Genomic DNA, 14008 nt, shown 5'->3' on the forward strand with positions numbered 1-14008 from the left:
CCAAATCCGTAAACTACAAGCTAGATCTTTCTTCTGCAATTTCTAACGGGCTTCCCTACAATTTCAGCTAGATCCCTCCGTTGCTATTTCTTAGCCAGATCCTTCTATTGGACTCTTCAATACCTAATGCAGCTGATATGTAGGACCTCATCCGAAGTTTTTTTTCCTGCAACTAGCCCTCCTCCGGAGCTTTTGTTACAGTAGACCTTCCTTTGGAGCTTTTTACTACAACAGACCCTTCTCCGAAGCTATTTTCTTGCAATAGACCCTTTTTCGGAGCCTTTTTCCTGCAGCAAGTCCTCCTCTGAAGCCTTTTCCTGCAGTAGACTTACCTCCGAAGTTTTTTCTTTATTTATGCAGGTCATACCCTGCAGCTTTCCCTATATATTGTCTACTTCCCTGCAGCATTTCCTGCAGTACTACCTGTAAAAACTTTCCAATTACCTACAAAAACTGCGGTAAAAAACAAGCGCAGTCAACTAAAAGTGTCCCTAAATGCCTTGGAGATGAAGACTTCAAGTTTTACGTCATAAATTATCTTCCTCGTCCATTGTTTAATGATTTCAAAACCAAGTTGAACATGATTGACATATGTGTTTCAACTTGAGGGGGAGTGTTAGAAGCTCTTAGTATTGATTTATTTTCTTTCCGATTATTTTCTATTTTATGTTAAAAGTTATTAGTATTGATTATTTCCTTTCCGGTTATTTCCTATTTTCTGAATTTCCTATTTTATATCTATTATTTTATCTTACGGTAATTATTAGGAATTGATTAATTATAATCTTCGAGACATGAGTGTATATATTTCCTATTCTTCATATAACATGTATTTAACTATTTATATCATCTTTCATATCAATAAAATTATTCCGCTAAATTCTCAAAACCTACAAAAACTATAATACCAATGTTGTTTTATTTGAGATCCTAAACATTATCTCTTAGCTCACACGATTCTACAAAATTTTCGAGATATAAAAAAGTAAACCTGACCTTGTTCCAAATGGCCTTTGCATTGGCAATTAATCAAATATGGCAAGCCAACATATTCCTCCTGAGTTGATGAGCCAAGATAAACCAAAGCATTGTTGTTATCCCTTATAATTAACCTTTCGTGAATAGTCATCTGGACGAATTGGGACCATTGAAAGTGGTTCTTATCATTTAAGTTTTAAGTAGAACTTTGAAGAGGAAATTTATCAAAGATGTAGCAAAATTAATGGCAATGTTTCGATTTATCAAAAAACCATCTTCTCCTTATCCCTACTCGTCCTTGTAAGAGTCATCTATAGTTGTCACAAATTGCGCCTTAGCGAACAAAAATTAATAATAACATGTGAATAATCAGACATAATAAGACTAAAAAGGGATTACAGAAATTCATTTTAGCCCAATTAACCGGAGCCAAATGTCAGGGTATTCATAAAGAGATTTTAACACCTAATTCTAGTAAGGATGCAAATAATATATTATAAGGCAATCATTGTAAATTTCATTAGGATATCACAACAAAGCATGGAAGGTTTTCCCCTAATTGCAAGATCTTCCTTATTGGGAAACAAAATTCAAGCATCAGATTATTTCCTGATTAGAAAAGAAACGATAAATACACATTAAACACATTCCTTAAGCTTTCCATAGAAACAACAGAGAGAGGAAGAGCATGTAGGACTAGGAATCCTTGTTGAGCAGGACAAGAATAATGAAGAAGCTTTTTTTCATGCAACTTGTGCAAATGAATGAATTGGCTTATTTTATATATAAACAGAGATTTGAATGTCTTATAACATCAAAAAATCTACTTTATGAAGTATTAGTTATTACAAACAAGTCTCAGTTACAACGTTGTTTTGATGGTATTTTTAGATACACTAGAATTTAATGTTTAACATATTACAAATGTTATTTTTAAACTGGATAAGTTCTCATTTATAGTAGGAATATTACGCTGGCTTATGAATTAGCTTCTTTATGTGAAAAAGATGAGTGCATCAACTCACACCTCAAACCATTGTTGAGATTAGCACCTTCGAAAAACATTTTGCTTCAACCATGCTTTCATTCACACCATATTTTTGCAAAAATGTTTTACTATCATTATAACAAGGGAATTAAGGTATGAGAAAATTATATTCATGATCAAACTAAGCGTAATTCATAAACCAATACAATGCCAACAAGTTTAGAAGCCACTATTTTGTAGAAAGATTATCTAATTGATGACAATAAGTGATTAAAAACCCAGCATTACATTCAATTTTAGCTAAAAAAACTTAGTTGATGTTATTAATATGGATGAATTTTTCGAGAGACACTGAAAAGTATCATGGATAAGAGGTCATGTAAAAGTATTGGTACATAATAGATTTAGTACCCCATGCAACCCTCTGTAGTAAATAGTAATAACAAAGGAATAAAAATAAGTAGAGTTGAACCCAACTAGCTTGGATTGGTCTTATGATAATGATAATGAGTCGGTAACAAATGAAATAATACAATGGAAATCCTAAGAGATAACAAATATTTTATTTTATCCTATGCATGCTCAAGTAAACTAGAAATTAACATAGGAACAAATGTTCATCATATGCCTAATCAATTTAATTTATACTGAAAGCATAAGGAAGTGGATATGTTACAATTTTTCGTTATATGATGCATGAATCAAATACATCATAACCAATTCCTCAAAATATTGGCTAACACGTTACCTTTTCCATTTCAAAAAAGAAATAATATTCTATAAACCCCTATACTTGTTGGTTTTTTGTATGTTACTTCTAAAATAGCTGCTACGGATTCAACAAAATAAAATTTTCTATTTCTTCTTTATTTTTCATCAATTCATTGTCATCTATTCGTGAAATCCTAGCTTAAATCATCAAGTTGTGTTTATGTGATCTAAGTGGCTAGGTATTTGATGGATGTTCTTATTTCTTAAATAAGGTGAATGTAACACTATAAGAAAATGTTAGATTAGACACCACTTATATGCCACGCATTCATGGAATCAAGAATAAGAAAAAAAGAAGAGAACAATATATATATATATATATATATATATATAGAAAAGTGCAAATATCATGTCTTCTAAAAATTTCACATTAGATCCACATTTAACTGCATTCGAGTATGCCTTAGGCATGCAGTAGTTTGCAAATAATAAGCGCTATCACATATTTATACATATAATATGGGGGTAAAGAACAAAATTCCTTCAATCATTAGCAAATATTTAAGTAGTTTGGAGCACACAATATAATGAGAAAAATTGACCAGAGTGAAAACACAAACGTGTGACAACCAAATTAAACAGATTAACTTATCTTAAAAGGGAGAAAAAACCTTATAGAGAGACTGACCTCATAGTTAAGGCAACCACCTTCACGAAGGGAAGACTCGGCCTCTTCAATGTTGCTAGTTTCCGATCTAATCTCACCATCTTCGATTCGTGAAGAGCTTTCACTCACTGAATAATCTACATTAACCATTTCATCTTTAATATCCATCCCAGGATTCAAGCACTTCATTCTTTTATGAGGATCAAATTTAGAAAAGATCCTCAGCCTCCTGAACCACTTTTTATCCGTCATTCTAATTTGAGAAGAAGAAAAAAAATTAGAAATGTCGCTTTAGATTAAAAGGAATAAAAGATTCAGCAAAATAGAGAAACAGGGAACCAATGAAACGACTGAGGTGATCCAACCATGCATTTAAAACAGTTCACATCTCATCAAAATGTAACCTATTTACAACACTAAATCACCAAACAACTAAACCCAGAGAAATCCAAGTATGATTTGAGTAAATATTGTTGAGTTAACTCACATTCCATAGCAAAGAATCCTGCTCAGGTTTGTCTAGTAACAGCTTTAGTAAATCCTTTAAATCCGGAATTACTAAATCCTGGCAGCACTAGGATCAAGTAAATCCGGTATTTAAGGAAAAGCTGAGAGGAATTAAGAAGAAACTAGATTTACTAACTCCAAGATTCAAAATTTACCCTTTGATTTAAGTTAAAATCCACTTAAATTCAATACCAGACAGTCCCTCAACCAAGAGAAATGTCATAAACAAAAACTTACTTCTTAGCATGATTATCGGCTCCAATTCACCACAAATAGAACACAAAAGTCTTGAAAACAAAATAAAATTGAGGAATATATCAAATAGATTATAGGTTTAATGCATTGCAAGCAAATGCCAGGCGGACAAATACCGCAAAATGCCAGAAACCCATTACAGTCAACTCAAACTGGAACTCTTTTGGAGGAAATAAAACAAACACATGCAAATGCTAACCATTCCAAACTGGATAAGATAAACAAATCATTCAAATCAGTAACAATCAAAACATTATATTTCCATTTCATTTTCAGAAATAAAGCGCCATAGCTTTTTATACCTCCATAAATCATTTCGTCATGTCTCCCAGATCTACCTAGCAATGGCTTTTCATGTTCTTAGAAACACTAACCCTAGAAGCCTAGTACAAGGAAGAAGAAAATTCATTTATTCTGCAAAAAACCACCGCATGAATGAAGAATTCTCCTTCAAGCCCCATATAGCTCTTACCCCAACAATAATTCATGTGCCCTCACCAGCCCACCATGAGAGATCCTCTCAAATCACCATGCTTTATTTAGAAAAAAAAATTCAATTCTAGCCTCCGCCCAAAGTAAAATGAACAATTGGAATGGTGGCAATTGAACCGTCCAACTACGATTATAGATAGAGACGATCTATATCCGCCATTAAAAAAACAACACAAGACAACAAAGGAACATATACATTAATGGCCGTACCTTCTTCCGCATTAAGACGGTCGTTCAAACCCCAGAACCATACATAACAGCAGAAATCTACAAATTTAAAACCAAAAAAAAGAGTCCTTGATTTATTGACTTTGTCTCCTCCAAGAACTCCAAATTCGAGTTTCTGACTATAAACCCTAATTTGTGGAGGAAAATTCGAGAGGCTGCCAATGTTTGACCGAAGTTTGTACTCATATGGGGCAAAAGGCAGAAAGAGAGAGAAGGAAAGAAGACCATAAACACTAGAATTGAAGTAAAGAACTTTGAATTTTCGCCATTGAAGAAATCATTCATTAAACATTGAAATGAAGATTGCATTTATAGCTTCTACTTCATTATAACTATATGATAGTAAATTTAATCATGATCATCAAGATTTTGTTTTATATTTTGTACATAACAACAATTGTAATGAGAATGAAGATGAAACTGCAGGGTTGAAATCGAACCATCAAAATATGTTAACAATAGTTTTCCATTAGAATATGGCCTAAGTATCTGAATCAACCTCTTCCAAAAATTATATTAATAAATAAAATAAATAGCGCAAATCTAAAGAAAGTGTTATGTTCCACTATCATTGATAAATTGAAATATATAATAAATTTTTCAATTTATTTTGCAAATATAAATAATATTGCATAACGACTTTATTCAAAACCAAATCGAAGACTTCTTTTTTAATTTACTGTACGAGACAATCATTGAGTCAGTCATTACTCATTCGACTATGCAATCAATTTTGACAATCTTCATTGCAGAGAATGTTCTTTCAACTAAAAGAGTAACAACTGATAAAGTTAATGTCAAAATAATAAGTCTATAAACTAACGGATACACACCATTCTTCTTTATCTGAACTAATTGTTTTGCAAGATCAACTACCATTTGGGGATGAGAAATCAACACTAGTGCCTAGTCCCGCTGGAAGATTGTTTGCCTCGTCGGGGTTCGTTCTATCGGTTATTGTTCTCCTCGACACGAGACTTTTGGACGGTGTAGGTTCGAAGGATTGGGTTGTTCGAATAATCAAGTTTATCATTGAAAGTAGCAAACCACCTTAAAAGTTAGAAGTACAACTTTACAATGGGTCTGATTATTTAAACAAAGAAAAAGTTGGATGTCAGCACTGATCTGAGATTAAATCCTACGGATCACTTCCACTATCTAACATGGGAACTAAATAGGGTTTGGATTAGTTCGGAGGTATTCTTCTACCTATAAGGGCAAGCCCCCAGAATTAATTACATCTTAAGCGGTGGAAGCTAATTAAAAAAACACTCAATTAAAACTGTGATTTTTTTCCTCAAGAAGTTGAATCTTGTCGTTTTCAAAGAAATATTTTAATATTTTATCCTGATGTTTTGTTAGAATGTTAGGACTTATATCGCACGGCATACAATCATGCAGAAGTCTACTGATAATCCAGGACAGAAATGTAGATATGAGCCTATAATTTGAATAAACATACTAACTGCATAAGTGTCAATCCTAGTTAATGTCAGACTCGTCAACTGATATTATTTGAACTATCGTTGGTGGTTTAGTTGAGGCTCATCCTTCGCTTCTTGTTTCATCTTTTTTTGAGTAATTCAGATGTTTATAGTCAGTTGACTATAACACTTTCTAACTCTATAAAAGAAATAAAGACTCAAAGGAAAAAATCTTAGGTTACTACAGCAGCTTGTTTATTTAAAGCAGCCCTGCAAAACATATTTATCACACCCTAATAACATTCAAAGAAAATCTAAGACAGCATTTTGTAAGTTATCTCGAACAGTCCTGCAAAACAAAGTCAATATGTTTCATTTTAATGTAAAAGAAATAATGTGTTCATTTTGATTGTTATCATTTTTTATTTAGGATGATCTAGTCAAGATGCCCATGACTTTCTGGCAACTCGGCATTGTCGAGTTCCATGATCTACTTAGTCCGGAGAGGCGGTCAAACCTACTCCGACTGGATGATTCTTACCAACAACCATGAGTTGCATCCTCCAAAAGATCTTCGTAGACCCGGGTAGTAGGGTTAAAGTTACATTCAGTGATCTTTATTCATTAGGATTTTATTTAAATTTTAGTGACTTTCTTGGATTTTAGGGGTTGAAAATTTTAGATTGTTTAAGATATTTAGCGGATTAAATTTTGTGATTTTTTTTTTATTTTTGATGTTCAAATGACCTTGTCAAGATCCCATGATTTCGTTCTCCGGGATCATTGGTTCTATGGTTTGATCAGTCGCTAGTGGCTGGAAGGTACTTTGCTAGCAGTCATAGGTTGCCTCCTCTGAAGTCCCTTCCCAAACCAAGTTGTGTTTTATAGTTGAAGTTTAAGTTTTAACAATTTTTAGGGTGTGTTTTATGTTACGACTTTTATGTTTATTTTGCATTTTAGTCTGTGTTGTCTTCAGGGTGTGTTAAGTGTGTTTTTATTTCCTTATGAGACGTCAAACACTCCTTAACATAGGTATCTTGAGTTTAAGTTGAGTGAGGTCGGGTTGACCCAGGTTTGATTTAAGTTGATTTGAGTTAACCCAAGTTAGGTTGAGTTGGCCCATGTTTGGTTTAGTTAATTTGAGTTAACCCGAGTTAGGTCAGGTTGACTCTGGTTTGATTAAGTTAATTTGGGTTAGCACAAGTTAGGCAGGGTTGACCCAGGTTTGGTTTAGTTGACTCGGGTCAAACCAGATTAGGCCGGGTTGACCCATGTTTGATTTAAGTTGATTTGGGTTAACCTGAGTTAGACCAAATTGATCCAGGTTTATTTAAGTTGATTTGGGTTAACCCAGGTTAAACTGAGTCAACGTCGGGTTGACCAAAGACTGATTTAAGTTGATTTGGGTTAACCCGAATTAGGTCGGGTTGAGCCAAGTTTGGTTTAAGTTGATTTGGGTTAACCCAAGTTAGGACGGGTTAACCCAAGTTTGGTTTAAGTTGATTTGGGCTAACCCAAGTTAGGTCGGGTTGACCCAGGATTGGTTTAAGTTGATTTGAATTAACCTGAGTTCAGTTGGGTTGACCCAAGTTTGGTTTAAGTTGATTTGAGTTAACCCGAGTTGGGCCAGGTTGACCCAGATTTGGTTTCAGTTAATTTGGGTTAACCCGAGTTAGTTCGGGTTGACCTAGATTTGTTTTGAGTTGATTTGTGTTAACCCGAGTTAGATCGAGTTGAGCCAATTTTGTTTTGAGTTGATTTGGGTTAACAAAAGTTAGATCAAGTTGACAGTAGTTTGGTTTAAGTTAGGTCTAAATTGAGTTAGACCTAAATTAGATTTAAAGTTGGTTTGGAGTTAAGTCTAAGTTAGGTTAGACTTATGTTGAAATTTGGGTCGAGTTTATGAATTGAAACAAGCCTAAGTTCGGTTAGACTTAAGGTTGGTTGCAAGTCTACGTTACTTTAGATTTCAGATAGGTTGTAGTTTAGGGTTTGGTTAAATCAAGTCTAAGTTGGGTTACACTTGAGGTAGGTTGTGAGTCTAATTTAGTTTAGACCCATGTCAAGTTTAAAGTTAAGTTATGTTTAATTTAGGTTAAACCTAAGTTAAGTTTAGATTCAAGGTTTGGTTGAGTCGAGTCTAAGTTGGGTTAGACTTGAGTTGATTAATTTTGGATCAGTTCCAAGCTAGGTTAGAGCTAAGTTAAATTGAGATTTGTCTAAGCTAGGTTAGACCTAACTTAAGATAATTCCATAATTAAATGGATAATGGTGAGCTTAACCCTCCTTAAAGCTTCAATTAGGAAGTGATCTTAAGATTTTCTAAGTTGGTTTTCATATTTAATTTAAGTTTAGAAGACAATTTGGGCTAAAATGCAAAATTTATGATTTTACAAACCTACCCTAGTGTTCTAATTTCAGTTTTAAATTTTCAGAGGTGAAAATTATTGTTTTAGTGTTTAGGATTGCTTCCTTAATTTTTCTTTTTAATTTCCATTTTAAATCATATTTTTTATTTTTATTTTATTTTAATAATTATTTTTCAAAAATAAATATAGTTTTGATAAGAAATTAGACATTTTGGTGTTATAGAGATCCCCTAACTTTGAAAAAATCAGAGAATATCACCAGCATGCATTGTTGTTTTGCTTCACAAAAGGCCAAACCGAGAGCAAAAATGGTGAATTCAAGTCATTAACTTATCCCAAGAGGTGAAGCATCGACTAGGTTTGACAGAGACGATCATCTTGATGCCACGAAACTCCTCCTTACTTCAATTTGCTCTGTGGTTACGCCTAAATATGTGCTAGACCAAAGGGTGGCTCAGGTTGGTGTTGAGCTAGGTTAGAGGGTGCGGGGAAAGTGTATTTTGATTGGGGAAGAAGTTTTAGGACCTTGTGAAGCTTATGAAAGGGTTAATTTTGAGTTTTTGTAAGGTTTATGTCAAAGCCGTAAAACAACCTAGATTTCAGTGGTGAAATTAGGGTTGTGTCGTGGTGGAGATAGCTTGGAAATGGTGGGAGGTGGTCGCTAGGGCCTGTAGGAGTGTTTTTGGTGTTGAGAGCTAAGGGTTTAAGTGGCTAACAATGAAGCTCGAAGTGTCTCCAAGGCTCTTGGATTAGCTCCTTCTATAGCCATGGGAGGCCATAGGGGGTGCTCTGGCTTGCTTGGGAGACTCTAGTGGCTTCTCAGAGAATGAGCACGGGATGTCCAGAGGCTTCTGAGAGAGGTGAAGTGCTTTCTCCATTTTTGATGCCTTGAGCATGGTGGCTCCAATGGAGGTGAAGGTGACATGGAGAGGAGCTTGGAGCGACTGGGGAACTTTTGGTAGGGTGGCTAGGACCATAATTGGTCTGGTTTGACTCACCCTTGACCAGAGTTTGGCTCCCCAAGGTTTAAACATGGGATAGTTGAACTTGGGTGTCAAGTGTTAGTCTCCTTGGCAAAGTGTGCATAGTTTGTCTTTTTGTGCTTGTTTTATGTTTAATTTTCTTTTAATTAAACCATATTTAGGTTGTAGTGTCATAATAGGTTATTTGGGTTATGTGAGTCCTGTGTGTCATGGTTGACCCATGAGGAATGGGCAATGAGGGATGGGTCATGGGCTCTCCAATGATGGCTTGGGCTTAAGATTAAGGTTGGGCTTTTGTAGTTAAGTTTAGCCTTAGGTGATTATGGTTGGCCCAAAGGGTTAGGCATAGTGAGCCTTTATAATTTACTTATGATATTTAAATGTCTTTGGCCTAAATATTTTGAATTGATTTTGATTTTGTTTTGAGTAGTTTAGTTTTTAACTAATTAACTTGGTGAATTTTGGTGATTTCAATTTTTTTAGGATTAAGTTGGTGTGTTTAGAATTTGTGTCAATTTTAAGGTTGGTCGGTATTGGGAAAATCATTAGATGAGACCAAACTTTGACTTTGGTGACTCAGCCCTCCCCCTGGCCTGAATTTTAGTGTGATAGGGTTTCGAAGGCTTTTGAGGTAATGTGGTCAAAGATAAAACCCTTCATTGGCCTAGGGCTAGCCTCCTGTCCAAGCTTTTCCTAGGTCAATGAGAATTCTAGAGGTGGTCGATGGGTCATTAGGGGAATTCCTAGGGATTTAAGCTTCATGGGTACCCTAGAGCATCCCCCACCTATAGGAATTTAACTTGGGCTTCCACTAGGCTAGACCATCAACCATCTCAACCAAGGTCACTAGAAAACCCTAAAGCTAGATTCTAGGCAAATGAACTATATATGAAACTTGAACTGGTTAAATAGTTTGCCATCAAATTCACATAATTTACATATTTTGTTTCTCCACTCACAGTTTCTTTCATTTGTGTGGATGAAATTTGATAATGAAGACCACATATTACAACCACCACTATATTGGACCGACCCCACGGATAATGATTATACCATCTAAATTAAATAAGTAATAATAAAAAAGAGACATTTACATATATACCACCCAATTCCTATGTATTTACATATCTAACACCTAAATTTATCCAAATTTTTCATATCACATAAAAAGTACCACAATTAAAAAGATAGAAAAAGAAAATTACAAGTTTTAAAGATGTAGATCTAACCTGAAGTTCCATGAGCTTCTCGTGGATTTGCATACAACCCAAATGTAATTTCCCTCCAAAATGATCCACCAGGGCCAATCGAAAGTCACTGCAAATCAGTAATTAAAGAATCTATTCACAAAGCAACGCGTAAATTGTTGAAAAAGTTTCATCGAGCTCGGCAAATGCCATAAATCCTACTAATTCTTATAAATCCTTGTAAAATAGAAAACACACACATTATTGAGCAGCAAAAGTTTACTCGTAAAACTGGGCCCAAAAGCTAGCTGGCACAAGGTGCAATTTCTAAAATCAAAAGCTTATGGTCAGAAACTGGATTTTGTAGTGACAATATAATGAAAATGTTTAAAGTAGCTTCAATATCCATTTGGTACTGTTAAAATGTAAAATTAAGAGTTGTCCAGTAAATTGGGTGAGTGCAGTGTTCAATCACTTCACATTTATTCAATCATCTGAATGTTTCCTAGAAATAACAATATTCAAGAAGCAATAAATCTTTCCCTCTAGTTAAAAAACAATATCCTGTTTCACCTTTACAAAAATCAGTATATTGTTTTTACATCCAGCTATATTAGCATATAATTAACATAATAAAGTTAATCAGCTTAAAAAGCACTGCTAAACTCAGCTTAAAAAAAAATCATAAGAACACAAGAAGCATTGAATGAACGAACTCACAATTCGAACATCAGCAGCAGTGTACTTCAAAGAGTCCACTGATGGTGGCTCTTGCCGAGCACCTAACTGAAGAGAAAAATGGTTAAACTAAACTTTCAATTTAGGTGTGTAAGGCAATACCTTAAAAAGCATATCAAGCATATAGAGAAGTCTCCATCTGAAAACATATATAACTAACAACTCAGTAGTTGAATATTTCTTCAGTTCTTTATTTTGTATGGTTATTGCTTCATAGAACAGTCGTTAGGTGCCCATAGATGGAATCTATAACCCATTCATATTTTAGCATGATTTAAAATTAACAATGTTCTACCAACAAAACAAACATTTAAAAATGCAAACAATAAAATATGAATTTCAATTCAGTTCTTCAGTGCCCATAGCAAGGAATCAAGAGTCGATCCAAAATTTATGATGACTTGGAATACTGAAAACCAAAAACCTACAAGTTTACCATGACAGCAAAAAAGTGAAATCTAAATAATCAATTATCTAATATAAATTTGTTCACGTAAAATATTACAGTAAAAAAAAATATACTAGAAGAGTAACCAGCAAGCAACAGGATCCATATGTCTATTTCAAAAGCTGCGGTAGAAAAAGAAGCACTTTTTACGTATTCCAACAATGGAATCAATACTTAACCCATGTTTTATTACAATCCAAAATCTTGACATCAGGAATCTAAGTAGCTATTCAAAAGATATAGACAAGAAGCCATCAATTTTCACTTCTAGATGTGCCGTAAAAGAATCATCCAAAATGGCTCCAAGATAGCAATAATCAGTAAATATCACCTTGATTTGTTTTTTATTGTTTGATCTACCAGAAATCATTCTATTTTCCATATGAGAAAACAATGACCCATTTTTTAGTTGATGTTCTACCAATCAAAAAATCATTTTTTTGTTGGCATTTATCAAAACATACTAGGTGTTCCATGGATCGAGTAATTAATCTTATCTTTCTTGTTCAAAGAATAGATAAAATTCAGTACTCCGAATACAAGGAAAGTGCAACTAAATTAATCAGTCATTGCAATAAACTTAAGCTAATACAAAAAGAGACATCCCTCACCAAATAGAACAAGATCGCCGTCCTGGAGAGCAGGAATCAGGCGGCCAAAGAACTGCACGCATAACAAAAATAACATAAATTCTGGAAAAACAGTATCAAATCAACTCCTAATGTTTCGATTAAACACTCAAGAATGATGGATCAAACCAATCAATTATTAACGGGAAGGTCGGTATGAGGAGGCCTCTTGTGCTGGCAGGGCCGTGAAGGTGGAAAGCGGGTGGGAAGAAGCAGGACAGAGATGAGAGTTAGTGAGTAACCTTATCTTCATTCATGAATGGTTTCAAGCATGACCACAACGGAACCCTGGATCTGGATGTCAAATATGGGGATTTCGGAGGTCTTCCTACGCCGATCCCGTCGTTCCTTCCCGACTAGCTTGCGGTCAGCCGGTCACGAGGGACCGTAGCTGCCGGCCGCAGAGGAGTCCAAATGCCCCCTTGCTGACAGAGGGCGCCACGAGAGGATGCCCTAGAGTCGAATGCGGAACGCTGTCGGTGGAAGCCGAGTGGCAAATTAGGTTTCGGTCTCCGGATGTGGTGTCCGTTGTTCTCGAAATTCTTCAGGGGGGGCAGTTGACGGGACTCATAGTAGATCACCTGCCACAGAACTGAGTAGAATTAGGAAATATTATTTAAGCCTCGTTTGACCCGATTGGCTCTCTATATTCTGAACGCGAATCTTCTGTAATCAGAAAACAAGGTAGGAACTGTTTTTTTTAAGACATACCACTCAAATATTAGTTTAATTCATACTAATTAGATTTTGAACCTAAAATTACAAACCAAGTGGCACGTGTCAATTGTTGCGAAGCACGGGCGGCTCGTGTAAGTATACGTGGCACATTTGTAGTACCGGGACTTGAGTTTGGTTGTCGATTCCACGAGAAATGAGATAAACTCCATTAAGAAAAGTTTTAGCCTACAATTGTTAGTCCTAGCTTGAAAGGTTTAAGTTTTGAAGTTCTTAAACGTAATTTTTAAAAATAAACAAAGCTTAAGTTTTAAAACTAGTAAGATAAAGTAATGATGATTAGGGCTGTCAAAAAAGTTCGTTGTTTGTGAACAGTTCGTGTTCGGTTCGTCAATGAGTTCGTGTTCGATTCGTTCGATAAGTAAACGAGACGAACGTCAACAATTTTTTTCGCTTTGTTAGTTAAATGAAACAAACACGAACAGTGATGCGTTCGTTCGTGTTCAACTCGTTATTGCTCGAAATATAAAATAATTTAAAAAATTATATTTAAAAATTTTAAGATATTTTAAAGATTTTAAATTTATTAATAATAATATATAATAAATTAATAATATTAATATATTAATATAATATATTAGTAATATACTAATATAGATATATATATTAATATTAGGAATGTCAAATTGGCTCGTTGTTCGCGAACAGCTCTAGTTCAGTTCGTTTGTT

The 14008-nt window shown here is 34.6% G+C and overlaps 1 long non-coding RNA gene across 3 annotated transcripts; it reads right to left on the reverse strand.

Moving 5' to 3' along the window:
- Nucleotides 1-3370: 3370 nt before the first annotated feature.
- LOC110021070 lies at nt 3371-13255 on the reverse strand. Of its 3 annotated transcripts, none has more exons than XR_002293603.1 (5): nt 12847-13255; nt 12587-12638; nt 11510-11571; nt 10832-10919; nt 3371-3597 (listed from the first exon to the last, which is right to left on the reverse strand). It is a non-coding gene; the product is annotated as an uncharacterized LOC110021070 (long non-coding RNA). The 3 variants fall into 3 exon arrangements; XR_002293601.1 differs by having other exon boundaries at nt 11510-11575; XR_002293602.1 differs by having other exon boundaries at nt 11510-11575; nt 12734-13255.
- Between the last annotated feature and the right edge of the window lie 753 nt (nt 13256-14008).

This window comes from Phalaenopsis equestris, unplaced genomic scaffold, assembly GCF_001263595.1.
Source record: "Phalaenopsis equestris unplaced genomic scaffold, ASM126359v1 Scaffold000121, whole genome shotgun sequence".
NCBI lineage: Eukaryota > Viridiplantae > Streptophyta > Magnoliopsida > Asparagales > Orchidaceae > Phalaenopsis > Phalaenopsis equestris.